The sequence below is a fragment of the Sciurus carolinensis genome, chromosome 1 (assembly GCF_902686445.1).
Source record: "Sciurus carolinensis chromosome 1, mSciCar1.2, whole genome shotgun sequence".
NCBI lineage: Eukaryota > Metazoa > Chordata > Mammalia > Rodentia > Sciuridae > Sciurus > Sciurus carolinensis.
Window position 1 is genome coordinate 86,752,230 of NC_062213.1, and position 20,662 is coordinate 86,772,891.

Below are 20,662 nucleotides of genomic sequence, written 5' to 3' on the forward strand. Positions count from 1 at the left end.
TATAAATGAGCAAGACTGGACCCTCTTCCCCACCTCAAGCAATGAGTGGATAAATTTTTTGCTCCACAGAGCTTTTTATTTTTCTTTCATTTGAACTAATTTCCAACAAATAGAGGTCGGGAGGTCTCACACACAGAGCCGAATGACTAGCTCTCTTTAAATTGAGGAATCTGGCAATGCTGGAATCTCAATCTTGAAAGGCCACAGCTGGCTGGAGCTGGTCACTGGGCCTCCTGGTCTGCCTGGGTCCACAGGCTTTCACAGGCTTCCTAATCTGGAGTTTGTGCATATATAGCTAAAATGGATCAGTAACGGACAGATTGAGCAGAAAAAAAATTTTCTCCATGCTCATAGAATTATAATTTAAAAGTGATAGAAAGGCTGGTGAGGAACTGAGAAATAATAAACAAATCACTAGCCGCAGAGCAGACACCGAGAGCCTAAATCTTAGTTCCTCTCTTCTGGGAAAGTCAGTCCCCTCCATTTCTGTAACAGACAGTGATATATTGTTCTAGATTCTTAAAACAATTTTATATATGTGCATACATATACATGATATGGTATGGAAGTCAATTCTTATCACATCATTATAAACTTGTTACTGAGGATCTGTGTTTTGGATGAGAAGGTTAGTGGCACATCCTCAAATGAAAATCACCATTCATGATATATTCTTGAAATGCAAACAAAATACATACAAAACCCATAAATAATGACTATACTTTCTTCAGAGATGGGATGCTCTCTACACCAAATTACTCAACAATTATAAACTTTGTAGGTCATAATGTTGAGTGGTCAAAATTCCACTTAGGTTATCTGCAGTAGTTATATTGATTTTCCAGAATTATGGGGAAAAGTGTTCAAACAAATTCATTCCATATCCTGTCACCTGAAAAAAAAAAAAGTGAGATATAAAATCACTATACTATATTCATAAGCTGTTTTTTTCCAGTTTGCCCATTTCGGGAGAGCCAAAAAGAAAGGATTTCTCTGACTCCTTCACGTACTCTGATGCACACACATAGGATCTGAGACTCCTAAACTAGCAGAGGCCCTGACCCGGGGTATTTTGCTAAAAGGAAATTCTCTCTAAGTCAGAAACTCAGGATTTTGTCTCAAGACAATGGAAACAGAGGTGAGGTAAATTTGACACAGAATGTGTCCCGATGAGTAATATAAAAATGGACTACCCCCAAGATTTGTAAAAGTAAAAAGGACTGAGGTCTCTGCTCATTCCCATTACCAGATGTCTATGAAATCTCAGTTACACTAGACTACTGAGTCTTAACATGAAAACAAAATTTACAAAAATGCTTATTCCAATCACCTCCAGCTACAGACTAGGAAATTTACTGTGATTAGGTATTATTTTTATAATGGGGAGAAAACTCAGTAAGATGTGTGTATGGATGGATGTGTGTGTGTGTGTGTGTGTGTGTGTGTGTGCATGCATCCTATATTCCAAATTCAAAAATGTAAATATTAGCTGAAGTAAAGCCATTAAAAAAAGGAAGAGAAAGAAAGAAAAGAAACACATTTTATGAAAATGAAAATAAATAAAATCTTTGAAATTTTTCCATTGAAGTAATATAAAGATCTGGCAATACTCTTGAACTGAAAAACAAATTCTTAATTAGATGACCTAAACCAATGCCATGCCACACATACAGAGAACTACAGGGAGGAATGACATGGCTTTATTTCATCATTTTCTCCTCACTAAACTGTCTGGGGCAAGTACGGGGAGGATACTGGCCTTAAAAGAATCTTGTGTTAGATCCTGCCACTTCAGGAAAATGAGCTAATTCAAAAGTGAGTGAACACTGCAAATCCATCATAGGTAACATGAGGCTATTTAGAGGAAAACTGAGATGATTTCTTAATATTTATTTCTCTAAAAATTAAAAACAAAATAAAATGGCCTGCCAGATAGTCAATTTGGTAAATAAGGATTCTAACTCTCCCCAGGTTGGAGAGCAAAAATTGCCAGAGTGAACACAAATCATACATACTTTAGTGACTAATTACCCACAAACCTGCTGACACTACAGATAACACATCTTAATATTTAATGCTCCCTAATATCAGATTGAGTTTCATAAGACTACATGATCAACTATACGAAATCTCTGGTTCTTTATTCCTTTTTATTTTCTTCCCTATTTTTTTTCAGAATTTTAAATTCTAGACTTTAAATTTTCTTGTGAAAAACAAAACAAAAGCACATATTTATGAGAATGAAAATGAGGTTTGTCATGTTTTCCTTCTTAGAAATTCAGTTAAAACAAAGGAACTAAAAATTCTATGCACAGGAAAATAAATGCTATCTTGCTCCATCATACCACAAAAAAAATGTAACCCATGACTAAAGTAAAACGATGAAAGTAAAAATAAATGAAATATGTTTGACTTGAGCAAATTTTCCCCTTCTCTGGCCATCCTAAAGCCCCCCCCCACTCAGTTTTCTTTGGGCAGATAGCCTAGAATTTGGCAGATATCTCAAATAACCACAATATAGATGCCAAGCAGAGCAGAGTGCTGATAAGTCTCCCACACAGGCCAGATAAGCACAACGAGTTCTGACAGGTACCTAGAGAGTAGGTGTTGGGACATGGGAATCTGATGGAATGATTTTCCCTTCCTCAGATCCAAACAGCGAAGTGTGCCAAGGCCTGGAAATTAATAAGAAACTAGTGTAGAAAGTTAACTGCTCCCTTATAAACCTAGCTTGTAAATTTATACTCTTTTACTTTATTCCTTAATTTCCTACAAATTTAAGAAAATGATTTATATGTGTGCTCAACTTAAATGGAAAAGTAGAACACAAGGGGATACTTTTCTTTATGATTTAATTCAAAGATACCTATGGTTCTCCTCATTCTGTCCCTTACCCAGTAGGTAATCCTGGGCAAGTTTTTTAATTATCTGAAACATAGCCAAGTTATCTCATATACAAAATGAAGACAGTAAAGCACCATTTCAATAAGGGCACTGTGGAAACAATAAAAAAAATGTGTAAAATAGATTCTGTAGCACCCCACATATTAGGTAGATGCTCACAAAACAGCAGCTGTCATTACCATACAAGTTTTAAAAACTGAAGTTCAGTATATAAAATTTTCTAGGACTTTATGTTCATACTGCTTTGCTTTAGGCAACAGATGGAAAGCCCCCTCCCTGCCACCACCCACTACAAATATGCTATCCATTATGTTTTCCATTAAAATTTCTTTTGGAAATACAAGTGATACAAATCATGGCCACACAGTCAGTCTATGTTAGCTTTGTTAATGAGCAATCTACTTAATGTTTAATTATCATATAAAATCCTGGTAAGAGGTTTCCAAATGACCAAGTCATGTGATTATCTGTGTTTATTAAACAATCATTTAACTATTTTTCCTAATTAAGTGCAGAATCTTTCTTCACCTAATTTTTCTCGTTTGAATATTTTGATTATACCAGGAGACATTTTGCTAAGTATTCTCAAATGATATGGAAGCTTTGGTAATAATAAACACTCTGAAAGAGACTTTATTGAATGAAAAATTATGTTCCCAAGATAGCAACTCCAATCCCTTAACTTGATCTTATCACCTTCTTCCATGAGTAAAACTACCTGAAAAAGTACAGAAATTTAAGGAAATAAATTAAATAAAAAGTATATTATCACTGGGTACGGTGGTGCACACCTGTAATTTCAGTGGCTTGGGAAGCTGAGGCAGGGTGACCACAAGTTCAAAGCCAGCCTCAGCAAAAGTGAGGTGCTAAGCAACTCAGTGAGACCCTGTCTCTAAATAAAATACAAAACAGGATTGGAATGTAGAGCAGAGACCCTGAGTTCAATCTCTGGCATACCTCCCCATCTCAAAAAAATATATATTGTCATCAGTTTTAATTCAGAAATGACTGTATGGTTTTACCATAGATACTTAAATCATATTAACTCATGAATATATGAATCTTTGATACCAGTGTTTTAAAAAAATCCCTCATTACCTGTCTGCCTGTCTTCTCTCTACTACACGCATTCACTCACTTTTTCATGATGATCCTGGCCCTGAAGGAACTAGAAGTTTAATTAGGGAAAGAAGAAAGTAAGGCAATGATTACCAGGCACTATGATGAAGATCACTATGGAAGCTGGTATTGTGTTAACATGATGCAATACCCAAACTCAACCTTTTAACAAACTGCATATTTAGGGGATACGGTGTAATAATTTGACATATATACACAATGTGTAATTATCAAATCAGGGTAATTAGCATTTCATCTCCTTCAATATTTAGCATACCTTTAGGCTGGGTGTCTTTGATTCTCTTCCAGATTTTACCAAACTCAACTTTTAATTAAAACTGCAACAGATTAAGGTAGAGATGAAGGAAGCATAAACTTGTTCTAGCATTTAACATTCAAAGGTCTTCTAAGAAATTTACACATAATCAATCTACATTAAAAATATTTAATACTGTTCACAGGTTCTTGCATATTATGGTTTGGATCTGAGGAGTCCCCCCAAAGCTCCTGTTAAGGCAAGAATATTCAGAGGTGAAGTGATTAGATTATGAGAACTAACCTCATCTGCCCACCCTAGTTTAAATGGACAGACAGGGTGGTAATTGTAGACATGTGGGGCATGGCTGGAGGAGACGTGTCACTGGGGGAAAGCCCTGGTAGGGTGCATTTGCCTTGCAGCTGCTTCCCCTTGCCTCTCTTTGCTTCCTGATCCTGTCATGAGCTGAGCAATTTTCCTCTTCTGGGCCCGTCCCCCATGATGAACTTGGGTCCAAAGCAAAGGAGTCCACCATTTGTGGACAAAGACCTCTGAAACCATGATCAACAAATAGATTTTTCCTCCTTTAGGTTGTTCTTGTTGGGAATTTTGATCATAGTGGGAAAAAAAAAAAAAAGTAAAACAGAAGAGTAATGAATGAGGTTTTCGTTTTGTTCTGTTTTGGGGTATCAGGGATAGAACCTGATGAAACCTGTTTTTTGTTTGTTTGTTTGTTTTGGTGTTGTTATTGGTTGGTTGGTTTTGTTTTGTTTTGTTTTTGGAGTATCGGAGCTTCCTGCAAGCAATGGTAGGCAAGAACTCTACTATTGTGCTATGTCCCCTGCTCTAAAGAAGCATTTTTGCCAAAGGAAGATTTAATGGGGGTGGGGTGAGGATTTAATGATAAAGTTTCTTCCATTCAAACATAACTGAACTCTGATTTTAAAAAGCATAGTCAATATAACCCATAGAGGAAAAAAAACCCAAAAGGAAGGGTTATTTTATAGCCTTTTTATATTGTTTGGTTTTATATACTTAATATCTAAGCCTGTAAAAGCACATATTTGGTATTTATTTGCTTCACTTATGTATTTGTGATATAAAATAGGTTTCCAGACATAAGCACTCCATTATTGTTTGACCTATTCCTGTTACCCATTCACTGGGTAGGTTTTAACTACCTGGGGAGCAAGGCCTTAATGCCTGTCAGAAAGGCTTTAATGAATAAGAAAAACCATAGTAACCAATCACAAACAAGCACATTACTAGACATTAGCCAAAAATACACACACACACTCCAACTGAAACAAAGGCAAGACTTCTTAGAAAATTTTCATCAGTATCAACACAAACTTATTACCTTGATTCACTACCGCAGTGAATAGAAAAAAAAAAGTTTTCTTCTAAGGGTCTGGGGAACTAGCAATAAAGCATGATATGTTTGTTAACTCACTCACACATATGCAAATTAATTTTTTTCAGAGGACAGTTGTTTCAATCAGTACAATTACTAGGTAACAGTGCTAAATACAAAAGGAGTGGTATATTTTGCTCTAATCCTTAGCTTTTTGTGTACTCATTGCATTGTGTGTGTGTGTGTGTGTGTCTGTGTGTGTACTCATTGCATTTTTAATACAAAAGAGTCAATGCAAACTGGGCACAATGGAGTATACCTACAATCCCAACAACTTGGGAGGCAGGAGAATCCCAAATTTGAGTCCAGCTTCAGTAACTTAGCAATACCCTGACTCAAAATAAAAAATAAAAAGGGCTCAGGATGTAGTTCAGTGATAAAACACCCCTTGGTTCAATCCCTAGCCCCCTCAATCCCACCAAGGTCGGGGGGAGAAGAAGAGTCAATGCATTTCTGTGGTTGGAAAACAAAGATGGTACATTAAAAAAAAAAAAAAAAAAAAGGAAAGAAAAGAAACTGAGGAAGAACCATTCATTACAATGAATAAATGAATAAAATACTAAAATATGGCATTGTGATTTTCTTGCTTCTAGCCTGTATTTTTCCAATTGTTTAAATCGCAGACATGACTGGAAAAAAAAACACCTTCTGAATGTGTTTTCTTTAAAGATATAAAGTAATACCTTAAATGACACAGCACAGTCAATAGGGTATATAAAAGATTATAATCTAGCATGGTTAAGAGAGCTGTTACTTTACCAGTTCAAGCATGGAAAATCAATAAGTAGACAAGAATGTGATACCAGTATCAAAACACTGCTTGTATAATGAAGACTTAACAGAGAAAAGGAAAAAATAATAGTAACTTTGAAAAACAAAAGTATTAATAAGCTTGTTTTAAAACAACTAACTCCCCAGACCCATCTATTAACATGCAAAGACAAGAGGAACATTCCTCACTCCCTCAGAATCTACACTGAAACTTATTTGAATGAACTTGACCCTGGTTGGCAGCAAGCCAGCAATCTTTGTCACTGAATGACTTAACAGAACACTGTGTTCTTGGCATAAGCACAAAAAAAAAAAAAAAAAGTGTTGAAATTCATGCTAAACAGAATCTTAGAATATAACTTACAACAAAATTTAACTACAATGGTAAAAAGATATTAAATATAATAATTATTTTTGGTATTTGGTACATATTTATTTCAGGTAATTTTTTATTCTCATTCCATTTTGGTCACTTGAAATGTTTCCCTGAACAATCATTTCAACCTTCTCCAAAGCACTCTAAACCCATGCTCTCTCTGGTCTTCCTCTGTGCTAGGACTCTTCCAACACTACCTGGAAAATTCCAAAGCACTCTAAGTTGGTCTATTAGGGAGGGATGGGAGTAAAGTCAGAAACAATGTGTTGACTCACTTCCGTGGAAAGCCCTAGAGAAAAATATGGGCTGTACTTCAGCTCTGTCACGCGATGCAATTCCAACAGGTAAGAAGTAATAAAGTTATGTCATTGCCACACAGGTTATGTTAACTAAGCCACAAAAGTAAAATGCAAATAAGAAGGCAAGGAAAACATTATTTGGCATATATAAAGTACATAAGAAGTTTACAAATTTTCTTTACAAAAAATACATATACATATAAAAAATACAAATACATATAAATAATGATTTTGTATAAAATTAATATAGCAAACAAGGTGTTTTTTGTTTATTGATTAGATGGTTATAGCATAGAAATAGATTAGTTTTAATAATCATCTGAGCAAACTATATTTGGAAAGATAAATCTACTTTAAAAAAAGAAGTATTTGAGGGTAAACTATATACAGTTTAGTTTAATTCTTTCTCTTTAACTTTTGCTTGTTAAACCCTGCCTTTGAACATAAGTTGAACAAAATTATCTCACAGTGTTGAAGGAATAATTGTCCCAAATCCTTTAAACATTTTACTCTGATTAAAAAATAATTCAACGACATACTTCTTGTCTTACCTACAGTCCAGACCATTACAATATCAATATCAAAGTTAAAGGCTCTGTATACTTATTTGGTTTGGCCTAGACATTGGATATGTATTGCTGTAGGATGAAAGATTTGGTATCTTTTAACCACTAACAGTAAAAGTGGTAAAGAATTAAGACTGAAAACTACAGAGTTGAAGAGTGAAAAGAAGACATAAACATTTGTTATTTCAGTAGTGATTTCTGCCAGTGTGGACTGCTGAATGTTTGTGGTTTGGATGTTGTTTGCTTTAAATACTATAGAACTCAGGTAGTTTTTCCCAGAGTATAAGGAGATTGTGAACTCCTTTTGCTAAGGGTTAGGGATTGTACTATTCTGTTATATATCAAGGATAACATTTTAGGAGATCTGAAATTTGGAATAGGGAAAAAGGAGGATGGTAAAACAAATGGAAAAGATTAGTGGTTTTTTTTTTTTTTTTGGAGAGTCCAGCCAGCCAGCATCCTCTAACTACATTTTCATTTTTTTTTATTTATTTATTTTTAACGTTTACATAGGGTAATGTTTATTTTTCCCATCCCCCCCACCCCTCCCACCCCTCTTACCCCTCTTTTCCCTATATACAGTCCTTCTTTCCTTCATTCTTACCGCTCTCCTTAGCCTAACTCTAAACCTAACCCTAAACCTAATGCTAACCCCTCCCAACCCCCATTATATGTCCTCATCCGCTTATCAGCGAGATCATTCGTCCTTTAGTTTTTTGAGATTGGCTTATCTCACTTAGCATGATATTCTCCAATTTCGTCCATTTACCTACAAATGCCATAATTTTATCATTCTTCATTGCGGAGTAATATTCCATTGTATAAATATGCCACAGTTTCTTTATCCATTCATCAACTGAAGGGCATCTAGGTTGGTTCCACAATCTGGCTATGGTGAATTGAGCAGCAATGAACATTGATGTGGCTGTATCTCTGTAGTATGCTGATTTTAAGTCCTTTGGGTATAGGCCAAGGAGTGGGATAGCTGGGTCAAATGGTGTTTCCATTCCAAGCTTTCTGAGGAATCTCCACAGTGTTTTCCAGAGTGGCTGCACTAATTTGCAACCCCACCAGCAATGTAAGAGTGTTTCTTTTTCACCACATCCTCGCCAACACCTATTGTTGCTTGTGTTCTTGATAATCGCCATTCTAATTGGGGTGAGATGAAATCTTAGGGTAGTTTTGATTTGCATTTCCCTTATTACTAGGGATGTTGAACATTTTTTCATATATCTGTTGATTACTTGTACATCTTCTTCTGTGAAGTGTCCATTTCCTTAGCCCATTTGTTGATTGGATTATTTGTATTCTTCGTGTAGAGTTTTTTGAGTTCTTTATAGATTCTGGAAATTAGCGCTCTATCTGAGGTATGGTTGGCAAAAATATTCTCCCACTCTGTAGGCTCTCTCTTCACATTTCTGATAGTTTCCTTTGCTGAGAGAAAGCTTTTTAGTTTGAATCTATCCCAGTTGTTGATTCTTGCTTTTATTTCTTGTGCTATGGGAGTCCTGTTAAGGAAGTCTGATCCTAAGCCAACAAGTTGAAGATTTGGACCTACTTTTTCTTCTATAAGATGCAGGGTCTCTGGTCTGATTCCGAGGTCCTTGATCCATTTTGAGTTGAGTTTTGTGTAGGGTGAGAGATAGGGGTTTAATTTCATTCTAATGCATATGGTTTTCCAGTTTTCCCAGCAGCATTTGTTGAAGAGGCTATCTTTTCTCCATTGCATATTTTTGGCACCTTTGTCTAGTATGAGAAAATTGTATTTATTTGGGTTTGTGTCCATGTCCTCTATTCTGTACCATTGATCTACCTGTCTATTTTGGTACCAATACCATGCCGTTTTTGTTACTATTGCTTTGTAGTAGAGTTGAAGATCTGGTATTGCAATACCCCCTGCTTCGCTCTTGCTACTGAGGATTGCTTTAGCTATTCTAGGTTTTTTATTCTTCCAGATGAATTTCATAATTGCTTGCTCTATTTCTGCAAGGTACATCATTGGGATTTTAATTGGAATTGCATTGAATCTGTATAGCACTTTAGGTAGTATAGCCATTTTGACAATATTAATTCTGCCTATCCAGGAACATGGGAGATCTTTCCATCTTCTAAGGTTTTCTTTTAATTTCTTTCTTTAGTGTTCTGTAGTTCTCATTATAGAGGTCTTTCACCTCTTTTGTGAGATTGATTCCCAAGTATTTTATTTTTTTCGATGCTATTGTGAATGGGGTAGTTTTCCTAATTTCTCTTTCTGAAGATTCATCACTTATGTATAAAAATGCATTGGATTTATGAGCATTGATCTTGTAACCTGCTACTTTACTGAATTCACTTATGAGTTCTTATGAGTGGTTTTTTATTTTATATTCTGAGATTCTGTTTAGCATGAATTTCCAAATATAGTTTGCTCAGATGATTATTAAAACTAATCTATTTCTATGCTATAACCATCTAATCAATAAACAAAAAACACCTTTTTGCTATATTAATTTTATACAAAATCATTATTTATATTATACATTTGCTGGGATATTTTTTCTTACAGCATTCCACAGTATTGAACAGTAGAACTTCAACAATTTTGACAGCCTTGGCACTAGAATTATAAGAATTCTAGGTAAAGACTATCTGGTAATCTTTACAGAAACTATTCCACCTACACTGAATGACAGAGCAATGAGACTGTCTGCTTTTGTATATATTCCTATATGAATACATACACAGGCAGTGCCCATTTAACATACATGAACACATGGAGATATTGGCAACTTCAATTAATTAAAAGAGTTTACAATAGCAGTTATTTTTTAACTATTTGTTCTGATAGAATTTTAGACAGAAGTTACAGACACTTATCCTAATGTCGACCTCTTACAGGACAATGGTACAATGAGGAGAAAGAAAAAATTTAACACCAGTGTGATAATACTAGTTAAACTACAGGCTTCAATCAATTGTTTCCAACTTTTCTCTCAGGGTCTAATTCAGGTTCTCATAATGCATTTAGCTGTTATGCCTCCTGAGTCTCCTCCCATCTTCTGTTAGTCCTTATCTTTCATGAAATTGGTGTATTTTGAGAGTAGTAGGTATTTTGAAGAATTTGAGTTTGTCTATTATTTTCTCACAATTAGACTGGGGTTATGGATATTGTACTGTTGTGCTCTCACTTCATGACATTAGGAAATATATAAATCAATACCTCATTATTTTTAACTTTCATCATTTGGTTAAGGGGATGTCTACCAGGGTTCAATATATAAAGTTACTGTTCTTCCTGTGGAATTAATAAATATTGGGTGGAAATAATTTGAAAATCATACAAATACTGTTTCTCATTAAGACTGCCCACTAATTTTAAGGTTTAATGATGGACACTGCCTATAGAAATTATTACTATTATAGTCTAAGAGGTACTTTTTCTATTTCCCTCATTCATTCAACATTTTTAAATTAAAGATATTCTTTCTCCACTATTTAAGAATTCAATCATATATAAATACCATATATATATATATATATATACACACACACACACACATATATATATCAATATAGACTCAGGGATATTTATTTTATTATTTATAATCCAATGTTATTGGCTTTTTTATTCCTTTGCTCAAGTTGTTTCAGTTTTGGCCATTCAGAACACTTTTTTTTAGATTGGTTTTGTCCACTGGACATTTCCCATCGCTTCTGTTCTAAACTCCTCCTTATTTTCTGAAAGTAGATAATGCTCCAGGCTTATCATATACTTTCTCTGCCCTGGTCGTAGAGTCCTCCTGCCTCAGTCTACTAAATACTGAATAGCAGAGACTACTGCACCAGCTTTTTTAAAAAATAAAATACACACACACCTCAAAATAAGAATCAATATATTACATAAAAGTTGTTTCTCTCGCTGGGTGTGGTAGTGCACGCCTCTAATCCCATGCCTTGGGAGGCTGAGACTGGAGAATCACAAGTTCAAAGCCAGCCTCAGCAAAAGTGAGACCTAAGGAACTCAGTGAGACCCTATCTCTAAATAAAATACAAAATAAGGCTGGGGATGTGGCTCAGTGGTCGAGTGCCCCCGATTTCAATCCCCAGTACCAAAAAAAAAAGTTGTTTCTCCAAACTTACAGTACTGTTTTCAAATTTAAACTATCATTTTCAGTCCATTTTCTTTAACTATAACACGTAAGCTGTGACCCCCAGTTGTGAAAAGATACACAGTATGGTCATTAATTATAAAGCATCATGGTTAAATTTGCCCCCTTACTTTAAAAATAAGACCATATTCACATAATATTTACTCACATACATTCCAACAATGTATGTTGTTTGTTTGTTGTTTGGATTTTTTTTGGGGGGGGGTTACGAGTAATAGTTTGAACTCAGCGGCACTCTACCACTGAGTTACATCCCTAGCCCTTTTCATTTTTTATTTTGAGACAAGAATCTCAAAGAGGTTGTCCTCAAACTTGGAATCCTCCTGCCTCAGTCTCCAAAGAAGTTGGAATTACATTCATGCACCACCGTGACCAGTCCCAACAAGTTTTCTTGAGTAAGAAAGGCAAGAATGACATTATTAGGGTACCAGAAATTTATTTAACTTTGAAAGTATGGCATATAAATGATATTAAATGTCTTCTTTCAAATTGTGAAGGGAAAAAATTTTAGAAACACCAATCTTAGTCATCATACTATGAAATATCCCTTTCCTGTTCAGAGTTTCTTTTTAGGAATTTGCTAGTTCTCTTTGTTATGATTAATCTCCCTTCCCAAAAATTTCATAGATGGGGATTACTATAACAGAAAAATTATTTTATTGTTATTAAGAAAAAAACATGAAATGGCCTACTAGACTGATAAAGAAAAGTTATATATCTTAAGAATGTCCTACAAGCATTTTATTTTGCCTTTCTGCAAGAGAGTTCTCTGTATAGCTTTGGACCAATCAAGTTCTCCCTCTGTTCTCACTTGAGTTCTCAAGAATGATTGTTAAATTGTGTGAGGAGTGTAGCATCTTAAGATAGGAAAGAACTGGCTGGAACAGGTCAGGCTCTGTTCCAGTCCCACCCAGAAACAGGATTCCTTCAACAACTGAAATCCAACCTCAGCTGCAGTGCAAGTGGGACGAGTGCAGATGAGATTCCATCTGTCCTGGGTAGCTTTCTTACCTTGGGGGACTACAATGAACCCTAGGCTATTGTCCTTGCTTCCTGTCTGTAAGTGATAAATCCATTTCATATGACTTGTGTGTGGGTGTTACACTTCGCCAGACTTAGACAAGTTGGTAACCAGTGCACAATAAACCTGTTTCACACTCAGCTTCTTTAATTATTTGAAATAAACATTTGGTGAGTATCTATCACATGCCAACCTCTGTGTTAGGGACTGGGAATTCAAACCTTAGACTAAAGAAGGGACTCAAAGTCTCTTTTAAATACAAGAAACTCTAATTCTCAGACACCTCAAGACGAAAATGTTATTTATAATAAAGCGCCATTTGTTTTTCAGTTTTGCTTCTCAATTTTAATGCCGTCATAAGATTCTTATATCCAAATAATTTTTTAAGAACTATCTCAGTAAAGGAAGACTATAGGTTCAAAACTAAGATGTGTATTTTGTAAACGACAAAAAAAGAAAAGCTCTATGAATGCTATATAAAGCTATAATCTTCAAAACTTCTCTTTGGTAAAAAGGTAAAATGGACAATATAGCATACACTTAATTAAGTATATTTAATAGAATACTATAGGATGTTGGGGATACAGCTCAGAGGTGGAGCGCTTGCCTAGCAAGTGTGAGGTCCTGGGTTCAATTTGAAGTACTAAAGAGAGAAGAAGAGAGGAAGAAGAAGGGAGGGAGGGAGAGATAGAAGGGGGGGGGGAGAAATTGAATAGTATAATAAAGTTAGGGTGGCTAGATGATGAGCTTGGGGAATGTGTATCTTAACAATTTCCAATCCAGTAGAAGTCTAGATGTAACTGGGAGAGTTGTTTTACAAATTAGCTATATATTCTGAAATGTCTGCTCATAAATAGACCAGTCAGATTTTAAGAATATGCTGGGAAAATGCCCACAATTACTGTAAGTTTAGTGTAGCCTAAAAGCAAAAATAACGGGCAGCCAAGAGAGGTAACTGCACTAAAGTAAGTAAATATTTAAGTACCAGAGCTCATAAGAATGGATATTTTAAAAGTACTCCAAGAGCTACCTTTAAATTTATAAATTTACAACTAAGTATAATAGAGGATAAGCAATTATGAGGAAGAAAATTCTGTGTGTTCCCATAACAACTAGATAATACATGGCAGAAATGTGGCTGTGAGGACAGCCCTGAAAGAGCCTTGGGCAGGCAGCAGAAGACTCTACCCTGTGCCTTTGACTGGTAAGCCCTCCATTTACCAATCAGGGTTCCTTAGGTTTTCACTTCTCTAAGATTCAAATGGTTCTATGTGAATATAAGCATATAGAAATGTCTACCAAAGTAGGCAAAAGTCCTTTCCTTCTGCTAAATTTTAGTACAAAGGAACTCCTCTAACAGTTTCCTTAAATACAGAATTTCACAGAAAATATTCTTTTTAAGATAAATAGAAATAGTAATGGAAGGTGAGGAATAGAAAAAAAAACTAAGATAGAAGGTATAACTGCAACAAATTTTTTAATAATACTCTATAGGCAATGACAGAGGGAAGATAAATCATGGCTCTGAGGAACCTGTTCTTGTATGGTTGTCAGGAAAGCAGGCAGACCAAGAATGGGGAACAGGGATATGTAGAGGGCAGGATTCCTGTAGGAGCTGGTGATAAATCCAAGACAGACAATTTTCTTTTGCTGTATGATTAGAAGATATAGCTAGGCATGGTGGTGCACACCTGTAATCCCAGCAACTCAAGAGGCTGAGGCAGAAGGATCAAAAGTTCAATGCCAGTCTTGGCAACTTTGCAAGTCCCTAAGCAATGTAGCCAGATCCTGCCTCAAAATAAAATAAATAAGGGCTGGGGATGTAGCTCGGTGGTAAAGTACACCTGAGTTCAATTCCCAGTAAACCCCACCAAAAAAAAGTTATCACAGATGTCAATAAAGCTTCAGAAAAGGAATTTGAAATATACCAAGTATTAATACAGAGAAATGCTCTTTCAGTTATTCCCATATGAGGGGCAAAAGTTATCAGTGACACTGGAAATTATGAAACTTAGGATGTAGGTAGCAACAATTTAAAACTTAGAAAATAGCAAGCACAGGGATGAAGATCCAGATGTATAAAGTTGTGCTTTGCACACAACAAAATCAAACATTTTATTAAACCAAGAAAAGAACTTTAGAAAATGGCATGGCAAATGGAATGACAAATGGCATTAAGCATTTAATAACCTAGTAGTATTAATTTAAATATACAAAATATTTCATTTAGTTTCAAGGGATTCTTTTTAAGGAACAACAATAACAAAAAATTTATATATCTTAAAAGTCCTAACCTGCAACCTACATCTCTTGTTTAATTATAAGCTCCCTAACAGTATAGACCATTTTCATATCTAAATGCCAATGCTTGTCAGCATAGTTAAGATTTCAAATTATATGTGAGACAGAGATGATGAAAAATATCTTATACTTTCACTCCTTAATGTTTTACTTCTATTTTCTCCTCCTTCTTTATAACCATCACATCCTACACCTCTTCTGCATTCTCTGTTCACTTCTTGAAATTCTAAACTCTTTTCTATCTTACTATCACATTTTCCTTTCTCTTAACTATATTCTTACCATTTCTTAGCACTAATTGATTCATATAATGCCTGCCCCTAACATTAATGCTGTTGCATTTATGACTGCTGTAGGTGCCATAGTTGACAGCTGTTGTTTGATTTAATGCCATATATAATACATGGCTACTAATTGTCTTTGCTGATGGCAACTGTTTACCCTACCATTTCTGTTTCTTTGTAACAATTAACACTGTAGATGTCATAGTAGGTCCAAGTATTTAGTTTAATGTTGTATATGTTGCATTATTTATTTATTGTTATTATTTGTTTCCCCCTAATCTGTGAGGTACTGGAAACCTACAAGGATACTTTAAGTTCACAGGGTAGAAAGTTTGCTCCTGAACTCAACTAACCAAAAAACAGCACACCTTGTTCCACACACAAATTAATGATACTCCATCTTCAGCTATACTTTAATTCAAAGACTGGAAGAGACAAAACCCCAAAATAACAAGGTTCCAAGTAGAAACAGTTAGGGGTGGGACCCCCAGGTACCACATACAGATATTGACTGCTATAGCAGAAACAGAGTGAAATAACACAAAAGCTTTGGATACCAAACCTATGAGGGGATCTCAATCCAGATCACTCTAGGGCACTTTAGCAAAGTCTTCTGGTCATGGCAGTGAAAAAGTTGGCTAAATATCTTCAAATATTTTTCCCTGACTATAATAATAGAAACATTGCAAAACAGTTCTCAACAGGAGCATATTAAATTCGTTTTCATAAGAAAATAGTAAGCTAATTCTCAACAGGATCATGGGAAATTAAAACACAAGGGACAATCTTATCAAAGCAAAATCTTTTAACATTTTCAGTTTACTTTCTCTAAAAAAGGTACGAAATTTCTGAGGTTCCAAAACTTTAATTCTATGATTTTGTGTCACCTTAATTCTCAAATTATGAATCATTTCTTAAAGATAATGCTTAAAATATAAATGAAAAGCAAACACACCATTGAAATTATGTTCACTTGCATTAAATCTGCAATTCCTAAGTTGTAATTATTAATACCCTAAAATCATTGTTCTTCTCCTATGAAAATCAAATCCCTTCATAAGCAATTGTACTAAGACAAGTTTCACAGATCTAGATAAGGAAAAAATGTCACTTCTCCATAGTGACCCATGAAAACTAGTTCTAAATACTACTTTTACAATAGAACAATTCAAGGTCACTTGATTTTACTCACTTTGTCCTTTATTCTTGAAATATTCTCTAATTTCACCTACGCTAAACCATGTAGACTGAAAAAAAATGCCATGGCAGACCTCCCAATAACAGGTGGGACCATATCTATTAGTGTAAATTTGAGCAAGGCTACCCTAGGAATATGTGGAAGCAATGAGCAAAGAATTTTTATGAAGCCCCTTTCTGTACAAATACCTTGCTTGTAAAAAGTAGTTTGAAATCCACTGGCATGAGTATAGAATGATTTATCAATAAAATTTCAAAATAATGGATCAAAAAAGAAGTATTCTAAGTATTTATTTATTGCCAATCACCACACATGAACATTCTTTATTGTGTCCAAGTACCATCTCTGAATTCTTCACTGTTACACATGTAGTTTCTGGATAATTTCATAACTTTTACCCAAAGGAAAGGGCAACAATATCATCACTCACTGCCACGGGGCTCTCAGGACATGTCAGTTTTGAAACAAAGTATCTGCTGCAGTGCATTTAATGCTAGTTAAATCATTACTAATGATGTTGCATCTTCCACTGAAATATGCGTATGAATACAAACCTCCAGTGACTGAATCCCTCAAATGTTGTTATTGTGCTTCAATTGACAATCACAAGTCTTACCCAGAGTATGCAGGAATGTGTGAATGATAATTTATTTGCTGGGCTTTTAAAATTTACTGCTAGAATTTCATAGCATAAAAGAACACCACCACCTCTTTTAACCAGATCCCATCTTGAAATCTTCCAACCACAATCATCACTAGTTCATTACTAGAATGAAATCTCTTTCAATGTAGAATGCATTCTTGTCTCCAACACAACACTAGCAGGAAAAGCACAGATCCCATGAGCAGGGTCAAGAGTAAAGAAATGACAAAAGCTCATTCTAAAGTTCATAATGGAGATGTGAAGGACCCAGAAAAGTCAAAGTATTTCAAAAAAGCAAAAACAGTTAAAGAACTCTCACTTCAGAATTTTGTAACCTACTACAAAATTATATTTATCAAGATAAGGTAAAACTGACATCAGAAAAGACATAGATCAGTGGAAAAGAACAGTGAATCCAGAAATAAACATATACATCTAAGATCAACTGATTTTTTTGACAAAGGCGCTATGATTTTTAAATAATTAAGAATAGTCTTCTCAACACAACTGTCTGCAGTAACTGGATATCCACATGCAAAAGAATAAATTTTAACACCTCAACTAAAAAATTAGCCCTAAATATAAATTAACAAGCTAATACCAAAAAATCTTAAAAGAAGATACATAAATCTTTGTGACCTTCTATTACACAATGGTGTTTTACATACAACACAAAAATACAAGCAAACAAAAGAAAAAAATACATAAGAAGGACTTGTTAAAAATTTTTACGTGACAGTAAAATACAACTTGCTGATGGGAAGAAATATTTGCAAATCATGTATCTGATATTTTAAAATGCAGAATACAGAACACATACTCTTTCTTACAACTCAACAATAAAAACACAAATAAACCAATTGAAAAATGAACAAAGAATTTGAACAGACATTCACCAAAGGTACACAAATGGCCAGTAAGTACTAGGAAAGATCATTAAACATTAGAAAAATGCAACCCAAACCAAAGTGAAATACCATTTCACATACACTAGAATGCCCATAACAAAAAGGGAGGTGAAAAAATGTGTTGAAGGATGTATGGAAACTGGGACCCCCATACCTTGTTGGTGGGAATGTAAAATGGTGCAGCGGGTCTGAGCCTAGCTAACCTGTGGAAAGTTAGAAACTGGGAGCATTTCACCCAGGGGAATATAGGTTAGGGTGGCTAAAGAGAGCAAGGCATCCTCAGCACCGTGAGTCCTGCAGCTCCCCGGGACTGATGAAGCTAGCTATAGCAGGTTGGCGGTTGAAAGGGTGGGTGTGTGGGCATTTGGCTCACGGCTCAACCAGTCAGCCTGTTCAGCACCCACCTGGTTCCTGGGGAGTTGGGGATGTGGGGTGTGGTACATCAGGTCCGTCTCCAGTCTGGAAACTGCCTACTGCTCCGCCTACTAGGCCCTCAGTTTAGCCTCAGGTCCATAGCCCTAACCAGGTCATTGCTTTGCCTGGCAAACTGCCCGGTCCAGTACACAGGTTGGCTGCAGGCCTGCAGGTCCCAGTGCCCAGTCCTAATCTACCTGGCCCAGGCCAGGTGGGGCCCCAGCATGTAGCCAGCTGCTCTGCCACCCACCTATAAGCCAGTTTTCCCAGAACACCACTTCACCTCCGGGCCCACAGACTGGCCCACCCACACCAATCTCCGAAGAAGGGAAATTGGGAAGTCTTAAACCATAACCTTCAACTCAATGAGAAACAAAGTAAAACGGAAGCACGGGACAACCCAAGGCACATATTCCCACACATAGTTCAAACCTCAAGAAGAAGCAAAAAGAAAATTAGGTGGGCACAGGCAGTGAACATATGCTCATGGTCTTTTTGTCCACCAGAGTGGATGCAACTCCTTAATTTCTTAACATTTCACCAACATTTTTTTTGTTTGTTGTTGTCATCTTTATTTTGCTCTTTGTTTTCTTATTAGGTTTTTGTTTTATTTGAGTGTGTACTGATTGAGTCAAGAACTCCTATACATATTTGTGTCTCTCTCCTCATTTCTAGTTTTTTCTTTTTTTGAAAATGTTATTTTCCCACACTCTGTATTTTGAGTGTTAGGATCTTTGATAGACATATTTCGATTTTGTTTTGTATCATCTTTGCCACTACTCTATCTCCTTTGTTTCCCTTCTCTCTTTTTTCTGTTTCAGATACTCAAATTCCATTCTCTCTCCTCCTTTATATTCCTCTATTTTTTCTTCCCCTTTCACATTAACAAACTATCTTAAGTTACTATTGCCCTGTTCACCTTCTGAAATTTCAAACACCTTTCTACCCTCCCATCTCTTCTTTCCTCATACTCAACTCTATCTCTAACACTTCTTAATACTAATTGAGATATATAATGTCTACCCCTACCACCAATGTCACGGCAGTAATTATTATGGCAGAAGTCTTGGATGATACCTATTGTAGGATTTAAAGTCAAACATAATCATAGTTACTGTTTTTACTGACAGAAACTGCTGATCCTACTATCTATACATATTGTACCAATTAAACTAGATGTCAAAATAGGACCTAAGTACCTAGTCTACTGCTATAGATTGTTGCTATCATTGGTGCCCCGCCTCCACCACTGCCTATGAAATACTAGTAACATAGAGAGACACTATAAACTCATAAAGAATAAACTCTACAGCATTAGATCCATCTAGATAGATAGGTAGACACAAAAACAATATGAACAAGCAAGGGATCGAATACTTCAAAAATAGATTCCACTGACACCAAAGTAGAAGAAATAGCAGAGATGAAATTCATAAAGTTCAGAATTAAACTGATTTGAGATAAAGATTACAAAAGAAATTAAATAAGGGCTGGGGAGATAGCTCAGTTGGTAGAGTGCTTGCCTTGCCTTGGTTCAATCCCCAGCACTGCAAAAAAAAAAAAAAAAAGACATGAAATAAGAGAGAAAATACAGGAAGTAAAAGATCATTTCACTAAGGAGATAGAGATCCTGAATAAGAATCAGTTGGAAATCCTTGAAGAGACAAATAAACCAAAATAAAAATTCAATGGAAAGCATCACCAACAGACTAGACCACTTGGAAGACAGAGTTTCACGCAATGAAGAAAAAATATATTATCTAGAAAATAAAGTTGAACATGGAGAAGAGATGGAAAGAGACCATGAATAGAACTTCTAAGAAATATGTATTAACATGAAAAGACCAAACTTAAGATTTATCGGGATAGATGAAGGTTCAGATACAAAACAAAGGAATGTCCAATCTTTTCAATGAAATAATATCAGAAAATTTCCCAAACCTAAAGAATGAAATGGAAAATCAAATACAGAAGGCTTACGGATCCCAAATATACAAAAATTAAAAGAGACCCACACCAAGGTACATTATTATGAAAATG

At 35.4% G+C, this 20,662-nt stretch overlaps 1 protein-coding gene across 9 annotated transcripts in view; it reads right to left on the reverse strand.

Annotated features, from left to right (window-relative positions):
• Window positions 1-20,662, reverse strand: part of Spidr (scaffold protein involved in DNA repair) — a 434,237-nt gene that overhangs the window by 324,167 nt on the left and 89,408 nt on the right. The window contains exon 1 of one of the 9 annotated variants that reach the window (XM_047546679.1): window positions 18,363-18,471. The exons of the other annotated variants lie outside the window; for them this stretch is intronic. The gene's annotated coding sequence lies outside the window, so the exon portion shown is untranslated. Of the gene's footprint in view, window positions 1-18,362; window positions 18,472-20,662 lie in introns of those variants that run through there. 9 annotated transcript variants of the gene reach the window in all.